Source organism: Natator depressus, chromosome 3 (genome assembly GCF_965152275.1).
Source record: "Natator depressus isolate rNatDep1 chromosome 3, rNatDep2.hap1, whole genome shotgun sequence".
Lineage (NCBI taxonomy): Eukaryota > Metazoa > Chordata > Testudines > Cheloniidae > Natator > Natator depressus.
Window position 1 is genome coordinate 68,210,071 of NC_134236.1, and position 16,820 is coordinate 68,226,890.

Here is a 16,820-nt window from a genome sequence, read left to right on the forward strand (position 1 = left end):
AGGCTGCACTCCCTCCCCAGAAGGGAAGGAAAATAAGCACAAGGGACTGACTGAGGAGAGGAGTAGCAGGACCCTGTGTCACCTATAAGGATTTGCCTTGCCCCAAACCTGAGTCTCCAAGGCTAAAAAGGACTGAGTCTGCTGAGGCGAACAAGGTATTTTGCCACAATAAGATTATCCTTAACTTACACGGAACCAGCCAGCTACATTGTTTGGTACCAAAAATCATTTTCCTAGGATTCTCTGTTCTTGGACAAAACCTACCTTCAGTGGTATAAAATGGTCTTTATCTTGACTGCTGTTTGCTTGATTTTTCTACAAATTTGCCTCACTCCCATGTAATCCTCTTTGCATTAAATACTACATTTGATTGCTTTAAACTTCTCACCTATAATCTTTGACAGCTGACTTGAATATTGGTGTAAAAGACATTTTTATTCAGAGCAAAATGAAATCTATTTTGAGGTTGCAGATAATGTAAAAAAATGTCGGAGGAGAGAGAATAGTAATTAAATCTTGTGAACAATCTGTCACTATCTGGTCTTAAAGTGACTACCATTTAACACAAAAACAAACGCTCTTGTTTGAAGTTAGCCCCATTAGCTGTCAGTAGTAACGTTCATCTGCTTTTGAGCCACTAAACCATTGCTGCCTCCAAATCAAGAAAGCAACCATGCCTACTAAACGTAAAATCAAAACATTCTTAGACTTTAAGGTCATAAGGGGCCATTGTGATAGTCTACTTTGACCTGCAGAACACAGTCCATAGGACTTCCTTGAATTAATTCCTGCTTCAGCTCCAGTTATATGGTTGAACTAGATCATATCTTTTTAGAAAAACATCCAGTCTTGTAAAAAGGCCTAAAATTCTTATTGGGCTATTGGGCACTTTCAGGTGAATGATTATGTGATAATCAAAGGTACGCAGTCAGCAGACTTCACTTCTGTATAAAATTCCATACTCTCATTAGCACCTTTCCTTATATAAGAAGTAAACATAACTTTATACACAGAGAGAGAGAGAGTTTATGATTGCATTTCAGACTTAGCAGTGAATCCATCCATAATCACTTGTGTTTGTAATTAGTTTTTGTCAACGGTTAGTACCTAGGGACCAGATCCACAAAGGGACTTAGGCTTTGTGGATTTCAGTGTTAGTCCTGTGATTTTGTAGGCACTGTGTTGCTGAGCACTGCAACACCTAAGTTAGGTGTCTAGGTTCCCTATACAATGAATGGGGAGAATTAGCTGCCTTACAAGGAGATCCACAAAAGCCAGCATGTTAGATGCTGTGGGGGATGCTAACCGGAGGGGGCGGTGCTAAGCCCAGCCTCGTTCTCAGAGAGCTGCCTCCTTGCAGGCCAGGCTTTGGTGATTATCTTCTGCTTAGCGATCCATGAATGGGAACTCGTTTCCTGGTCTTGTGCAGCTTAGATGCCTTTGGTGTTTCTTGTGAGAATGAGTTAGGAGCCTGCCTTGCTCCTCTTTCCACACAAAATGTCGAGAGGAGGTGGCACCTGCATTATACCTTTTGTCCCAGGGGATAGAGCACTCACCTAAGATGTGGGCGACCCAAGTTCAGTTCCCCTCTCCACCAGACGGTGGGGGAGAAAGGGTCTGAACAGGGATCTCCTACTTCTCAGGAGAGTGCTCTAACCACTGATTGGGGTGGGAGGGTTCCCTTAGTCTCTCCTATTGAAGCTGTGAATAGATAATGAAAGAGTGATTTGAGCAAGGGGACTGGACCTTGGGTCTCCCACTTCCTGAAAGGGGAGGGGTTGCCCTAACTTCTGAACTGCAGAGTCATTCTCCCTCTCACCCAATGACTAAGTATTTATCCATGGTCATTGGGTCAGAGAGAGAGAGAGAGAGAGTGGGAAGGAAGCTGTAGTCCAGTGGTTAGGGCAGCTCCTTGCAAGGAGAGAGACCTGGTCCAGTCCTCCCTGCTCCAATCACTTCATTATTTTATACACAGTGGACCAACTTCAACAGGAGAGACTGTGGGAACCCCACATCAGAATATCCCATAGCTCAGTGGTTAAAGCACTCTCCTGAGAAATAGTTGAACAGGAGTCTCCCATCTCCCCCTCTGACAGAGAAGGGGGAACAGATGTCTCCCACATCCCAGTCAAGTGCTCTAACCACGGTTCTGAGACTTATAAGACGGGTACTAACACCACTACTACTTCTGGATGGATATCGAATGGGACCCAATTTGATAGGTGTTCTGCAGCTGTGGCAGGGGAATAGGCATCCAGGTGCCTAGAGGGAGGCAGCAGTGTATGTGCCCAGAGGCTGAAACTTAGGCATCAAGGGAACTTTTACCCTGTAAACTTAGGCGCTGAATGAGCTTACGTAATTACAGAATTTGATTATAGTTTTGTGGTTTGTAATGGAGCCAAAACTGGGACTTAAGTACCTAACTAACTTTGTGGATCTGGGCCTAGGTTTTCATGCCTTCCTATGGAATGAAAATTCCATGAGAATATTGTGGTGCAGTATTTGGTCTTATGTTTGCATTCACAGGTACTACATTGGCATGTTCTAAAATCCAAAAAATTTACCATTGATATCAATATTCAGGAAATCATTTCTATTCATAGTCTGTTTAATAATATGGAGCCTAACACCAGTTGACAATATCTCTGAGAAATTATTATTCTCCATCTTCCATCCTTCTGCACGTTCAGAAACAGTCAGACTTTTGGGGACAATACCAAAACAAAGTGGTCATTTAGTCCTCACTGGACAACTTGTTAACTGGATATTTGGTGCCTGATTAAAGAGTAGTCTAGTGCCACAGTGTAGTATTTTTCCTTATAAGTAAAACATTTGAAAAGCAGGTTTTGTATTTTTAAACTAGTTTTGATTGAAAATATTATGAAGTGCAAAGGATCCTGAGATTTGGCAAAAGTGTGTTTCTTCTAGGAAAAGTGAGTGCAAAAAGAGTACCTAATTATTTAATAGATCTGTTCCTTATGTGTATTCAGTCATATCTGTTCCCTTTAGTGACAAAAATATGTTTGTAATGTTTCTCACTTTTGATAACTTGTGTTGGCTCAACGGTGCTGAGAATCGGCTGAAATATTTTCCTTTGTGCATTATCAGTAGAATTGCTTCCTAAGTTCCATTCAGGTACACTAAAAGAAACGGCATTGTACATATCTGATGGCCTTTTTAATAACTTTTTCAAATGTACTCCGTTTACAAGTGTAAATATGTTTGATTCTGTCAGCCCTACAAACTTAACCCGTGAACTGAGTCAAGCTGGGCTTTTTTTCCCCCCATATACCACTGACGGTTGAGACAATAGTCATGGATAATGCCATTTTAAAACCAGGTCTGCACTTCAAACTATTATCCAATTTTCTTTAATTTTGCTACAGTCTTGCAGAAAACATTTTATAGTCATTATTGACCTCTGAACTTTCAAAGTATGCAGCTGAAAATATAAACTCACTGAAGTAAACAAGTAGATCCCAAATCTAGAATTGTATACCCAAATCCAGAATAGCAGAGTGAAAATGTAAGATGCTTTGAGTGATTGATTCTGATGTTAGATTTATTTTTAAAACACAAGTTGACATCTTTAAGACATGGAATCAGAGTTCATAAGATCCTGCCCCATAGATGAGGACTGATTATTTCAATTTTGTATAAAGGAGAATAGTGGGTTTGCAGGAAGTTCTACTGCACAGCTCATTTTATTTCTGGGTAGTCTTTCCCTTGTTGCTCTCCTCTGTGGTGGTAAGTGAAATTTGCTTGGGATTAATAGATGTCAGTGCCAGAAGGGACCATTGTGATAGTCTATCTGACCCGCATAACACAGGCCAGAGAACTTCCCCAAAATAATTCCTAGAGGATATATTTTAGAAAAACATCTGATCTTGATTTAAAAATCATCAGAGATGGAGAATCCACCGCAACCCTTTGTATATTGTTCCAATGGTTAGTTACGCTCATTGAGATGGGAAATAAGATGTAAATACTCAACAATTTGTCTAGCTTCAACTTCCAGCCATTGGATCGTGTTATACCTTTCTCTGCTAGATTGAAGAGCCTATTATTAAGTATTTGTTCTCCTTCTTGCTACTTATAGAGTATGATCAAGTCATCCCTTAACCTTCTTTCTAAGCTAAATAGATTGAGTTCCTTGAATCTATCACTTTAAGGCAGTGGTGCTCAAACTTATTTGATTGTGCCCCCTTTGTGTCTGTAGCAGTTTATGCCCCCATCACACACATACATACATACATACCAATTAAACAAATCAACGTGAAACTCTCACTAAATATTAAGAACAGTAAGGCATTGATTCAAACTGAGCCAACAACCCATTGTAATAAGAGCAAAAGCAAAACTGACTGTGATCGATGCATACAGTTAATTGCACACTGTGTTGTAGCAAACGGATTAACATACAGATAGATGGCAATGACTGTATAATGCTATGCAAGCTTAATAGAAATCGGTCAAAATGCACAGCACCATGTGAGGACCTGATGTGTCTGAAGGAATCAGCTTTGCTTGTTGTTCATTGCTGTGGATAAAATGTGCACAGTAAGTTTTTGGTAGTTCCCCCTCCCTCCCCCCCAAAGCTTCTCATGCTCTTCCCCAGTACATACTCTGTCTCCCAGCCCCACCCCTCCAGTTTGAGAACCTCTGCAAATATAAGGCATGGTTTCTATTTTATCATTCCCCATGCTCTTCTCTGAACCCTCTCTAATTTATCAACATTCTTCTTCAATTGTGGACTCCAGAACCAGACATAGTATTTCAGCATCAGTCACACGAGTCACTGCTTCCCAGGATAGAGTCCCCCATCTTGTAAGGTTGATGTAGATTCTTGATTCCTAGATGTATATGTGACCAATTGGGAGTTCTGTCTGTACCACTTCTGAACGTTGGATGATTTTATGAAATTGTATCATGAAATTACTGCGTCATGGAAAGCGTATATGTATGTTGATCCATGAATTAGCAGAATTGTAACATCTCTGCCAGGCAAGAGAGGCATTGGTGAGTGAGCAGCAATTCAGTCATTCAGAGTAAAGCACCTTGGGACAATAAGTTTGATCTACCTGGGAGAAGACACTTCCTCCTTTTGACTGAAGGGCGGGGGAGAGACTTGGGAATAATGGAAAATTACCAAAAGGCAAAACAAAAGAAGCAGGTGACCCCAGCAGGAATCTATAAAGGGACTCTCAGGAGTGAACTGGAGGCAAGCGCTGTCTTGCACCAGAATCAGGTGAGGGGGGCTGCTGCTGGGGCAGGGGTGAAAGGGGCAATGAGGTGAAAGATCCTGCCTGATGGAGCACAGATGATCTCCCAAGGGAAGGGTGAGCTAGTGAGGGACACTTTTGTGTTTAGGATGTTGTATTGTTTTGTGTGGTCTGTACTTTCGTGTGCTTTATACATAAGTATAAAGAACATAACGTTGTTAGATTAAACAAACATACGTACTTACTGATGCACAACTACTGTTTGCCCCTCAGAGAGTAAAACTGTAAACCAGAAGCTTCACGCATGTTGGATGAAGTTCTGGGGGAGGGGTGTGTTTTAAGTATTGGGAAGTCAGAGGGGTCAGTGCTCGGAGCCGGTGGGCAATTGGACAGTGGGTTCCAACACTCGGAGGGGGTGCCAAATAGAAGAACTGCATGCTGAGCATGTGCCTGACAACACCAAGATCGGGGCAGTGGCTGGACTCCATTCAGGCTAACACACCCCAGGGCATCCAGAGCATAGAGGGTTGGCTTCCCCTCTCAGCAGTCCTAGAGGATGGCCAGGAAGGGGCACTCACTAGCATCGGTGACAGGATAGTGACAAAAAGAAAAGGAGGACTTGTGGCACCTTAGAGACTAACAAATTTATTTGTGCATAAGCTTTTGTGAGCTACAGCTCACTTATGCTCAAATAAATTTGTTAGTGTCTAAGGTGCCACTAGTCCTCCTTTTCTTTTTGCGGATACAGAGTAACACGGCTGCTACTCTGAAATCTGTCATCATGCAAGGATGGTGACAGTGTTTGGGGTCTACATGGTAGGCTGTGAAGATTTTTAAAAACTGTTGCAAGGGTATACTTTGCTCTTAAGCTGAGAGTTGGTAGCAGGTCTTTTAATTTGTCTCAGGTAGAAGCTAGTTAGCAAGTCTGAATTACAAGCAGCTCATGAAAGAGCAGCTCCTGAGCCTGTGTGCACACTGAGGTCTGTCTGCTGCTGCTGTTTAGAAGAAATTGGAGCTGATGGCCATGCTGTGCTCATACGCCATGAGGCAGGATGGGACACCTGCTCCAAACCAGGGGCTAGAAGACATCCCTTTTTCCTCTTACAGGCCATGCGGTGACTGAGCAGATGGAGCCAGAGAGGTCCGGAGCTGTGGAGGCTGGAGTGGAAAAGGTTGCTCAGGGAGGAGAGAGAGAGTGAGCTAGGGACGTCAGAGTGGAGGCAGAACCGGAGTGACAAAAGCTTGCTGACCAGGACAAACGTAGCTGGCTTGAACAGGAGAAGAGGGTCAAGTCATGCTAATGGGACCCCAGAGGAAGGATGTAGGTCTGCCTGACCAGGGGCTAGCAGACAAACAGATATGAGTATGATGCCTGTGGCCTGCATTACTGGACGCCAAAGAAAGTTCTGGAATTCCAAGTGTGGGAAAGTGGGAAGTGATTTTTCTTATTTTCTATAGTGATGTCCAGAGGGTCAGGTGCAAACCCACCAAGGCCAAACTCTGTGGTCAATGGGGCAAGCTTGCTATCTACCCTGACTGGGGAGAAATGAATCAGTGCTGAGGGAGTCTGTGGCCAAGAATCCTGTTGGGTACAGCAAGGAAACACTGTGGGCCAGAACACCACTGGGAGCAAGGAAACTGAGGCACAACTACAAGGTGCTGTGGTCCAGAACTCAGCTAGGCAGGGAAACTAGGCACAGCTAACAGGTGCAATGATTCAAAACTCTGCAAAGAAAGTGAAACCGAGGCATGTCCAAAAGGTGGTGTGTATGTCAGGTCCCCTGGAATGAGGGAGGCTGGGTAATAGAGTGCTGCCAATCTGATACTCAGCACAGGGTGGGAAAAGCCTCACAGGAGTGTGAAGCTACTGCTGGGTGGAATGTAGATGTTAAGGAGAGGGAAAGGTGCCCCTTAATCTATGGGTTAGGGTGGTCAGTTGAGATATAACTAAACCTGAGGGGATCTGGGGAAGGAAACACATCTCACTTCTCCCCAAGGGGCTGTGAACATGGGAAATGGCCTATAATGTTGTTATGCAACTGTATGTTGGTATAATCATTAATTGTTTTCTGACTGGGTGTATGAAGACACATTAATAAGTGGTAGAGCAGATGCTCTGACCAGAAGGGTGCCAGAACATCCCTGGAGTACTTGTCATGTACCCCTGCTTCTATTTTTTGAAAGGGTGCAGAAATGCGACAAATTAGGGGTTCTGTCTGTACCACTCCTGAATTCTGGATGATGACATGAAAGTCGTATCATGAAATTACTGTGCCATGGCAAGCCTAGATGTATGTGGATCTCCCATGAATTACCAGGGTCATGGCATGTTTCTGCCAGGCCACAGACAATTGTGAATGATCGGCACTCAACAATCGTCTATTCAAAGTAAAGCACCTGGGGACAATAAATTGGCTGTACCTGGGAGAAGACACTTCCTCTTCTTGTGTGAAGGCGGGGGGCTTGGGAATTATGGAAAATTACCAAAAGGCAGAACAAAAGAAGCAGGTGGCCCCATCAGGAGTTTGTAAGGGGATACAGTGGGGGGAACTAGGGCCCAGAGCCATTGTGCACCAGAATAAAATGAGGGGGGCTGCTGCTGGGTTAGGGTAGGCAATGAGGTGAAAGACCATGACTGACTGATAGAACATAGGTAATCCGAGGGGAAGGGTGAGCATAAAGTTTTTAGATTGAAGTGTGTGTGCGCGCGCACATGTGTGCCGACTGCTTCACAATTACTGCATGCCCCTGAGAGAGTTAAATGGTAAACCAGAAGCTTCGCATCTGTTCGGTGCAGTCCTGGGAGAGGAGCACATGTTTAAATATTGGAGGATCAGGGCTGTGCTGACAGGGGCTAGGTGGTTGGACAGTGGGTTCCCACACTTGGAAGTGGGGTACCAGATAGAAGATCAGTGCCCTGAGAGTGTGCTTAGGGACCCAGAGATTGGAGCAGTGTCTGAATTCCTTTCTGGCTCTAAAAACTTCACATATCCCAGGGGATCCTGAGCACAGAGGCTTGAATTCCCCTCTCACTAGTCTTAGAGGACGGCCAGGAACAGGCTCTCACTAGGATCTGAGACAGTATATATTTTCTTTTAGCCACATTAAAACAAATATTGTTTGCTTACTCCCAGCTTGCCATGCGGTCCAGATTGTTTCATATTAGTGACCTGTTCTCTTCATTATTTACCACTCCCCAATGTTTGTGTCATCTGCAAACTTTATCAGTGATTGTACGTTTTCTTCCAGGTCATTAACAAAGATGTTAAATAGCACATGGCCAAGAATAGTTCCCTGCAGAACCCCACTAACACCACCCCACATTCAATGATGATTCCCTGTTTACAGTTACATTTTGAGACCTACATATCTGACCTCTCAGTCCTCATCCTCAAAGGAAACCTGCACAACACCTTTAAAGCTGAGCCTTAGAGCCTAAATTCATAACTTTGCTACATACTAAAAATCATGGACTCAGTGGAGACTTGTTTTATGTTTTGTTACAGCAATCTGTAACATACTAACCCTTCGGTGTCCTCTGACTCTTAATTGCCCACTTCACCTTCAATGGTCTCTTGCAACATATGTTAACTCCTTATGCTTAATAATCTATTCCACCTTCCCTTAAGCTATAATACTCTGATCACCTTTCCCAGACCTAAAGAAGAGCTCCATGTAGCTCAAAAGCTTCTTTCTTTCACCAAAAGAAGTTGGTCCAATTAAAGATACTACTTCATCCATCTTGGGTCTCATATCCTGGGACCATCACAGCTGCAACTACATTTGGAGACTTAAAACCAGCTTTTAATCCATTTAATGTATGCTATGTTAATTTTATGTCTTTCAAAATGTCATGTGGTACCATGTCAAATGCCTTACAGAAGTCTAAGTATATTACATCAACACTTTGTCAACCTAACTTGTAATCTCATCCAAAATAATCAGGATAGTTTGATAGGATCTATTTTCCATAAACCCATGTTGACTGGCATTAATTACATCACTTTTCTTTAATTCCTTATCAATCAAGTCTCATATCAGCCATTCCATTATCTTCCCTGGGATCAATGTCAGACTGATAGGTCTATAATTATCTGGGTCATCCTATTTACCCTTTTAAAATATTGGCACAACATTAGCTGTCTTCCAGTCTTCTGGAACTTTCCTGGTGTTCCAAGACTTATTGAAAATCAGCACCAATGGTCTAGTGAGCTTCTTAGTCAGGTCTTTTAAAACTCTTGAATGCAAGTTACCTAGACCTTATTTTAAAATGTTTCACTTTAGTAGCTGGTGTTTAACATCCTGAGGTACTGCTGGAATGGACAGAGTTATATGATATATCATCTGTTCCCCCTCCCCACCTCCCAAATACTGAACAGAATACTGTTGAATACACCTTGACTACCGTGTCCATTTCTGGTTGTCACATCTCAAAAAGGATATAGTGGAACGAAAAAAAGTTCAGAGAAAGGCAACAAAGATCAGTGATATGGAACAGCTTCCATACAAAAGAGAAACTAAAGAGATTAAGGCTGTTCATCTTATAAAATAGTCAACTAAAGGCATGGGGAAGGGTATATGATAAAGGTCTATAAAATCATGAATGGTATGGAAAATGGGAATAGAGAAATATTATTTATCCTTTGCCACAACTCAAACAGGGGTCACATAATGAAAATAATAGGTAGCAGGTTTAATGTAAACAAGAGGAAGTATTTTTTTCACACAATGCACAATTAACCTGTGGAACTTATTGCCATGTGATATTGTGATGGCTAGAAGTATAACTGGGTTTCAAAAAATAACTAGATAAGTTCATGGAGGATAGGTCCACTGATGGTTATTAGCCAAGATGGTCAGGGATGTAACCTTATGCTCAGGGTGACCCTAAACCTCTGACTGCCAGAAGCTGGGAGGGAAAGCCCTGTTCTGTACACTTTCCATGAGACTATGATACTGGCCTAGATGGGTCATTGGTCTGACCCAGTACAGCAGTTCCTGTGTTTTTTGTTCAGAAATATTTATTGAGCTCTCCTGCCTTTGCTGCATTATTATTGATGATTCTACCTTTTCCCTCTAGTGTGACAGGATCAGGCCAGATGGCTATAGGAGAGTGATAGAAGGCAGATATATCAGCCCTAGGTTAAGTAGGTCCCTTTTCCCTGGGTAAGGAAACAGGGAAGGTTCCAGAACAATCAGGAACTTTCTGGAAACAATTGTCAGGCTGATTAGAACACCTGCAGCCAATCAAGAACCTGCCAGAATCAGTTAAGGCAGGCTAATCAGGGTACCTGGGTTTAAAAAGGAGCTCACTTCAGTTTGTGGCATGCATACGAGGAGCTGGGAGCAAAAGCTGAGACTGAGAAGGCGTACTACTGGAAAACTAAGAAGTACAAGCATTATCAGTCATCAGGAGGAAGGTCTTGTGGTGAGAATAAAGAAGATGTTGGGAGGAGGCCATGGGGAAGTAGCTCAGGGAGTGGTAGCTGTCACACAGCTGTTACAGGAGCCACTGTAGACAGCTGCAATCCACAAGGCCCTGGGCTGGAACCCGGAGTAGAGGGCAGGCCCGGATTCCCTCCATCCCCTGAAACTCCCTTCTTGATATCAGAAGAGTTGACCTGGACTGTGGGTTCATGAAAACGGCCAAACTGAGGGCTGCCGTGAATCTCTGAGGCGAACAAATCCTCCAATAAGTGCAAGACCGACCAAGGTAGAGTAGGAACTTTGTCACACTAGTAATTGACCAATACCATTGTTAGGATTCTTTTTTGTTCCTAATATACTTTTAAAGTTTCTCCTTATTTTCTTTAACTCTGCTGATCAGAGATTTCTCCTTGTGTCCCTTTGCTTCCTTTATCAGTTTTCTACAATTTCTAGCTTATGATTTATATTCATTGCTATCAACTTCCCCTTTTCCATTTCTGTGTGTACACACAAATATATGTATCTTCCTTCACTTCCCCACTAAACCAGGTATGTTTATGAACCAATAGCCTTCTTCCATGATTGTGGCTTTTTGGACCACAACTAAAGTGTTGTTAAATAATTCCCAATTATCATTCACAGTTGTCTAACTAGATTCATAGATATTTAGGTCAGAAGGGACCATTATGATCATCTAGTCCGACCTCCTGCACAACGCAGGCCACAGAATTTCACCCACCACTCCTGCAAAAACCCTCTCACTTATGTCTGTGCTATTGAAGTCCTCAAATCGTGGTTTAAAGACTTCAAGGAGCAGAGAATCCTCCAGCAAGTGACCCGTGCCCCATGCTAAAGAGGAAGGCGAAAAACCTCCAGGGCCTCTTCCAATCTGCCCTGGAGGAAAATTCCTTCCCGACCCCAAATATGGCGATCAGCTAAACTCTGGGTATATGGGCAAGATTCATCAGCCAGATACTACAGAAAATTCTTTCCTGGGTTACTCAGATCCCACCGCATCTAATATCCCATCACAGGCCATTGGGCCTATTTACCATGAATATTTTATTACCAAAACCTTGTTATCTCATCATACCATCTCCTCCATAAACTTATCGAATTTAATCTTAAAGCCAGATAGATCTTTTTGCCCCCACTGCTTCCCTTGGAAGGCTGTTCCAAAACTTCACTCCTCTGATGGTTAGAAACCTTCATCTAATTTCTAGTCTAAATTTCCTGGTGGCCAGTTTATATCCATTTGTTCTTGTGTCCAGATTGGTACTGAGCTTAAATAATTCCTCTCCCTCTCCGGTATTTATCCCTCTGATATATTTACAGAGAACAATCATATCTCCCCTCAACCTTCTTTTAGTTAGGCTAAACAAGCCAAGCTCCCTGAGTCTCCTTTCATAAGACAGGTTTTCCATTCCTCGGATCATCCTAGTAGCCCTTCTCTGTACCTGTTCCGGTTTGAATTCATCCTTCTTAAACATGGGAGACCAGAACTGCGCACAGTATTCCAGGTGAGGCCTCACCAGTGCCTTGTATAACGGTACTAAAACCTCCTTATCCCTACTGGAAATACCTCTCCTGATGCATCCCAAGACCGCATTAGCTTTTTTCACGGCCATATCACATTGGCGGCTCATAGTCATCCTATGATCCACCAATACTCCAAGGTCCTTCTCCTCCTCCGTTACTTCTAATTGATGCGTCCCCAGCATATAACTAAAATTCTTGTTATTAATCCCTAAATGCATGACCTTTCACTTCTCACTATTAAATTTCATCCTATTACTATTACTCCAGTTTACAAGGTCATCCAGATCCTCCTGTAGGATATCCCTGTCCTTCTCTAAATTGGCAATACCTCCCAGCTTTGTATCATCCGCAAACTTTATTAGCACACTCCCGCTTTTTGTGCCGAGGTCAGTAATAAAAAGATTGGTCCCAAAACCGATCCTTGAGGAACTCCACTGGTAACCTCCCTCCAGCCTGACAGTTCACCTTTCAGTAGGACCCGTTCTAGTCTCCCCTTTAACCAATTCCTTATCCACCTTTCAATTTTCCTATTGATCCCCATCTTATCCAATTTAACTAATAATTCCCCATGTGGCACGGTATCAAACGCCTTACTGAAATCTAGGTAAATTAGATCCACTGCGTTTCCTTTGTCTAAAAAATCTGTTACTTTCTCAAAGGAGGAGATCAGGTTGGTTTGCCATGATCTACCTTTTGTAAAACCATGTTGTATTTTGTCCCATTTACCATTGACTTCAATGTCCTTAACTACCACCTTCTTCAAAATTTTTTCCAAGACCTTGCATACTACAGAAGTCAAACTAACAGGCCTATAGTTACCCGGATCACTTTTTTTCCCTTTCTTAAAAATAGGAACTATGTTAGCAATTCTCCAATCATACGGTACAACCCCTGAGTTTACAGATTCATTAAAAATTCTTGCTAATGGGCTTGCAATTTCATGTGCCAATTCCTTTAATATTCTTGGATGAAGATTATCTGGGCCCCATGATTTAGTCCCATTAAGCTGTTTGAGTTTCTCGTCTACCTCAGATATGGTAATATCTACCTCCATATCCTCATTCCCATTTGTCATGCTACCATTATCCCTAAGATCCTCTTTAGTCTTATTAAAGACTGAGGCAAAGCATTTGTTTAGATATTGGGCCATGCCTAGATTATCCTTGACCTCCACTCCATCCTCAGTGTTTAGCGGTCCCACTTCTTCTTTCTTTGTTTTCTTCTTATTTATATGGCTATAGAACCTTTTACTATTGGTTTTAATTCCCTTTGCAAGGTCCAACTCTACTTGACTTTTAGCCTGTCTCACTTTATCCCTACATGTTCTGACCTCAATAAGGTAGCTTTCCTTGCTGATCCCTCCCTTCTGCCACTCCCTGTATGCTTTCTGCTTTTTCTTAATCACCTCTCTGAGATGCTTGCTCATCCAGCTTGGTCTACAACTCCTACCTATGAATTTTTTCCCCTTTCTTGGGATGCAGGCTTCTGATAGCTTCTGCAGCTTTTATCTAAAGTAATCCCAGGCCTCCTCTACCTTTAGATCCATAAATTCTTCAATCCAATCCACTTCCCTAACTAATTTCCTTAATTTTTGAAAGTCAGCCCTTTTGAAATCAAAAACCCTAGTTGCAGATTTATTTTTGTTAATCCTTCCGTTCAGTTTGAACTGAATTAGCTCATGATCACTTGAGCCAAGATTATCCCCTACAACCATTTCGTCTATGAGGTCCTCACTACTTACCAAAACCAAATCTAAAATGGCATCTCCTCTAGTCGGTTCAGCAACTACTTGATGAAGGAATCCATCAGCTATCGCATCTAGGAAAATCTGAGCCCTATTTATTATTACTAGCACTCTTCCTCCAGTCTGTATCTGGGAAGTTAGTCTCCCATGATCACACAGTTTCCATTAGTATTTACTTTATTAAAAACATTAAAAAGGACTCTATCCATATCCAAATTAGATCCCGGCGGTCTATAGCACACCCCAAGCACTATGCCAGGGGAGGCTCTAATAGTTTTCTTCCCCAATGTAATTTTTGCCCAGACAGACTGTGTCTTATCCATTTCATCGCTTCTTATTTCTTTACATTCTACCTCATCATTGATATACAATGTTACTCCACCACCTTTACCTTTATTTCTGTCTTTCCTAAACAGCACATACCTTCAATACCTGTAGTCCAGTCATGACTACTATTCCACCATGTTTCTGTTATCCCTATAATATCTGGTTTCACTTCCAGCACCAGGAGCTCTAGTTCCTCCATTTTGTTACCTAGGCTCCTCGCATTAGTGTACAAACATCTTCATTTTTGCTGTTTGGTCTCACTCACATTCTTTACCCTATTAGGCACGGTCATTCTACAGCCAGTATAACCTATTAGACTGGTATCTACACTGCCCTTCCTCCTACCCACGGCTGTATCCTCTCTTACTTCATTTTCTTTCCTCTCAATGCTAAAATCCGGCGTGGAGATTACCTGGACATCTCCCAACCATCTCCCCCAAATTCCTAGTTTAAAGCTCTCTTAATCAGTTGTGCCAGCCTCCATCCTAGAAGTCTATTTCCTTCCCTACTCGGATGAAGTCCATCCCGAGAGAACTGTCATCTGTCCATGAATGCCTCCCAGTGGCCATACATCCCAAAGCCCTCCTTATAGCACCACTGCCTAAGCCATCTGTTGATAGTCATAATCTTGCCACACCTTTGTTGCCCTTCTCTAGGAACAGGCAGAATCCCACTAAAGATCACCTGAGCCTCGATTTCCTTAAGCGTCTTCCCCAGCCTAGCATAGTCTCCCTTAATACTTTCCAGCGAGAATCTAGCCGGATCATTTGTTCCCACATGAAGGATAATTAGGGGATTCTTTCCTGCTCCCTTTAGAATCCTTTTCAACCTCAGGTCTACATCCCATATCTTAGCACCTGGAAGACAGCACACCCTCCTATTCTCTGGATCAGCTCTGGTTACAGGCCTGTCTATTCTTCTCAGTAAAGAGTCCCCAATCACATAGACCTGCCTTTTCCTGGTGACGGTGCTATTCTCCAGTCTATCCCCTGTTCCCTCTGGCTGCAAGTTCTTTCCATTCCTATTCTCCCTTGTAATCCTCTTCAACCCATCCTGTATCCTCCTGGGGCTCATATTTGGTGTAGTCTCCATTAACTCTTCCACTTTTCCTATAGGACTAGCTGCTCTTCTCTTCTTCCTTGCCCTTCCACCTTCAGTGATTACCTGCTGAGCCCCTTCTTCATTTTCCAACTCTGCAAACCTATTCTTGAGTTCTATTTCTCCTTCACTAGCCCGTCTTTTCCTCTGCCTGGTTCTTTTAGTCACATGCTTCCACTGACCACTTTCCTCACCCAGTCTCCCCCCAGAATTCCCCAGTCCTACTTCCATCTGCAAGTCTGAGCTTTTCCCTTCAGATACCTCATGTCTTTGCTCCATAATCTAAACTTCCTAAACTCAACCAGACTTTCCACCTACATCTCTAAACCTCGGATCTTTTCCTCCATCAGCTCTATCAGACGGCATTTCATACAGACAAAACTCTTACCAGGTAGCCCCTCCAGGATCATGTACAATTGTGAAATTTGCTTTTTTTTAAAGTACCAAGTATATCAATCACTGGTCAGGACTTTATTCTGTTTGCATATTATAAATGTGCTCAAGTCATGATCACTTGTGCCTAAGTTACCATTAGTTTTTTAGTTCTTTGTCACGATGTGGTATAATATAGAATTCCCCCATGTTGGATGCAACACTTTTTGAGTTAAGAAGTTGTCATCTATAATGTTTAGGTTTCAGAGTAGCAGCCGTGTTAGTCTGTTTTCGCAAAAATCAAAGGAGGACTTGTGGCACCTTAGAGACTAACCAATGTATTTGAGCATAAGCTTTCGTGAGCTACAGCAGTGAGCTGTAGCTCACGAAAATTTATGCTCAAATAAATTTGTTAGTCTCTAAGGTGTGCCACAAGTCCTCCTTTTCTATAATTAGAAATTCCAGGGATGTTTTAGTACTGGCAGCATGAGACCTCCAGCATACGTCACTCAGATTGAAGTCCTCCGTGATCACACAGCTTTTGTCTTACACATTGTAGATATGTGTGCTAAGGAGCTTGTCGTCCTGTTTCCTACTGTAATTTGGTGGTCTAGCAGACAATAGCTAATACACCATCTTGTGCTTTATTTATTAAGACATTGACCCAAGTAGGGCCCTACCAAATTCATGGTCCATTTTGATCAGTTTCAGTCATAGGATTTAAAAAATCATAAATTTCATGGTTTCAGATATTTAAATCTGAAATTTCATGGTGGTGTAACTGTGTGGGTCCTGACCCAAAGGAGAGCCGGGGCCGGGGGGGTGTCACAAGGCTATTGTTGGGGGATGGTGGTTTTGCCACCCTTACTTCTGCACTGGTGCTGGTGGCGGAGCTGCCTTCAGAGCTGGGAAGCCAGAGAGCAGCAGCTGCTGGCTGAGCGCCTAGCTCTAAAGGCAGCACCACCCCCAGCAGCAGAAGCACAGAAGTAAAACTAGCATGGTATGGTATTGCCACCCTCACTTCTGCATTGTTACTGGTGGGGGCTTATTTTTGATTACAAATATTTGCACTGTAAAAATGATAAGCAAAA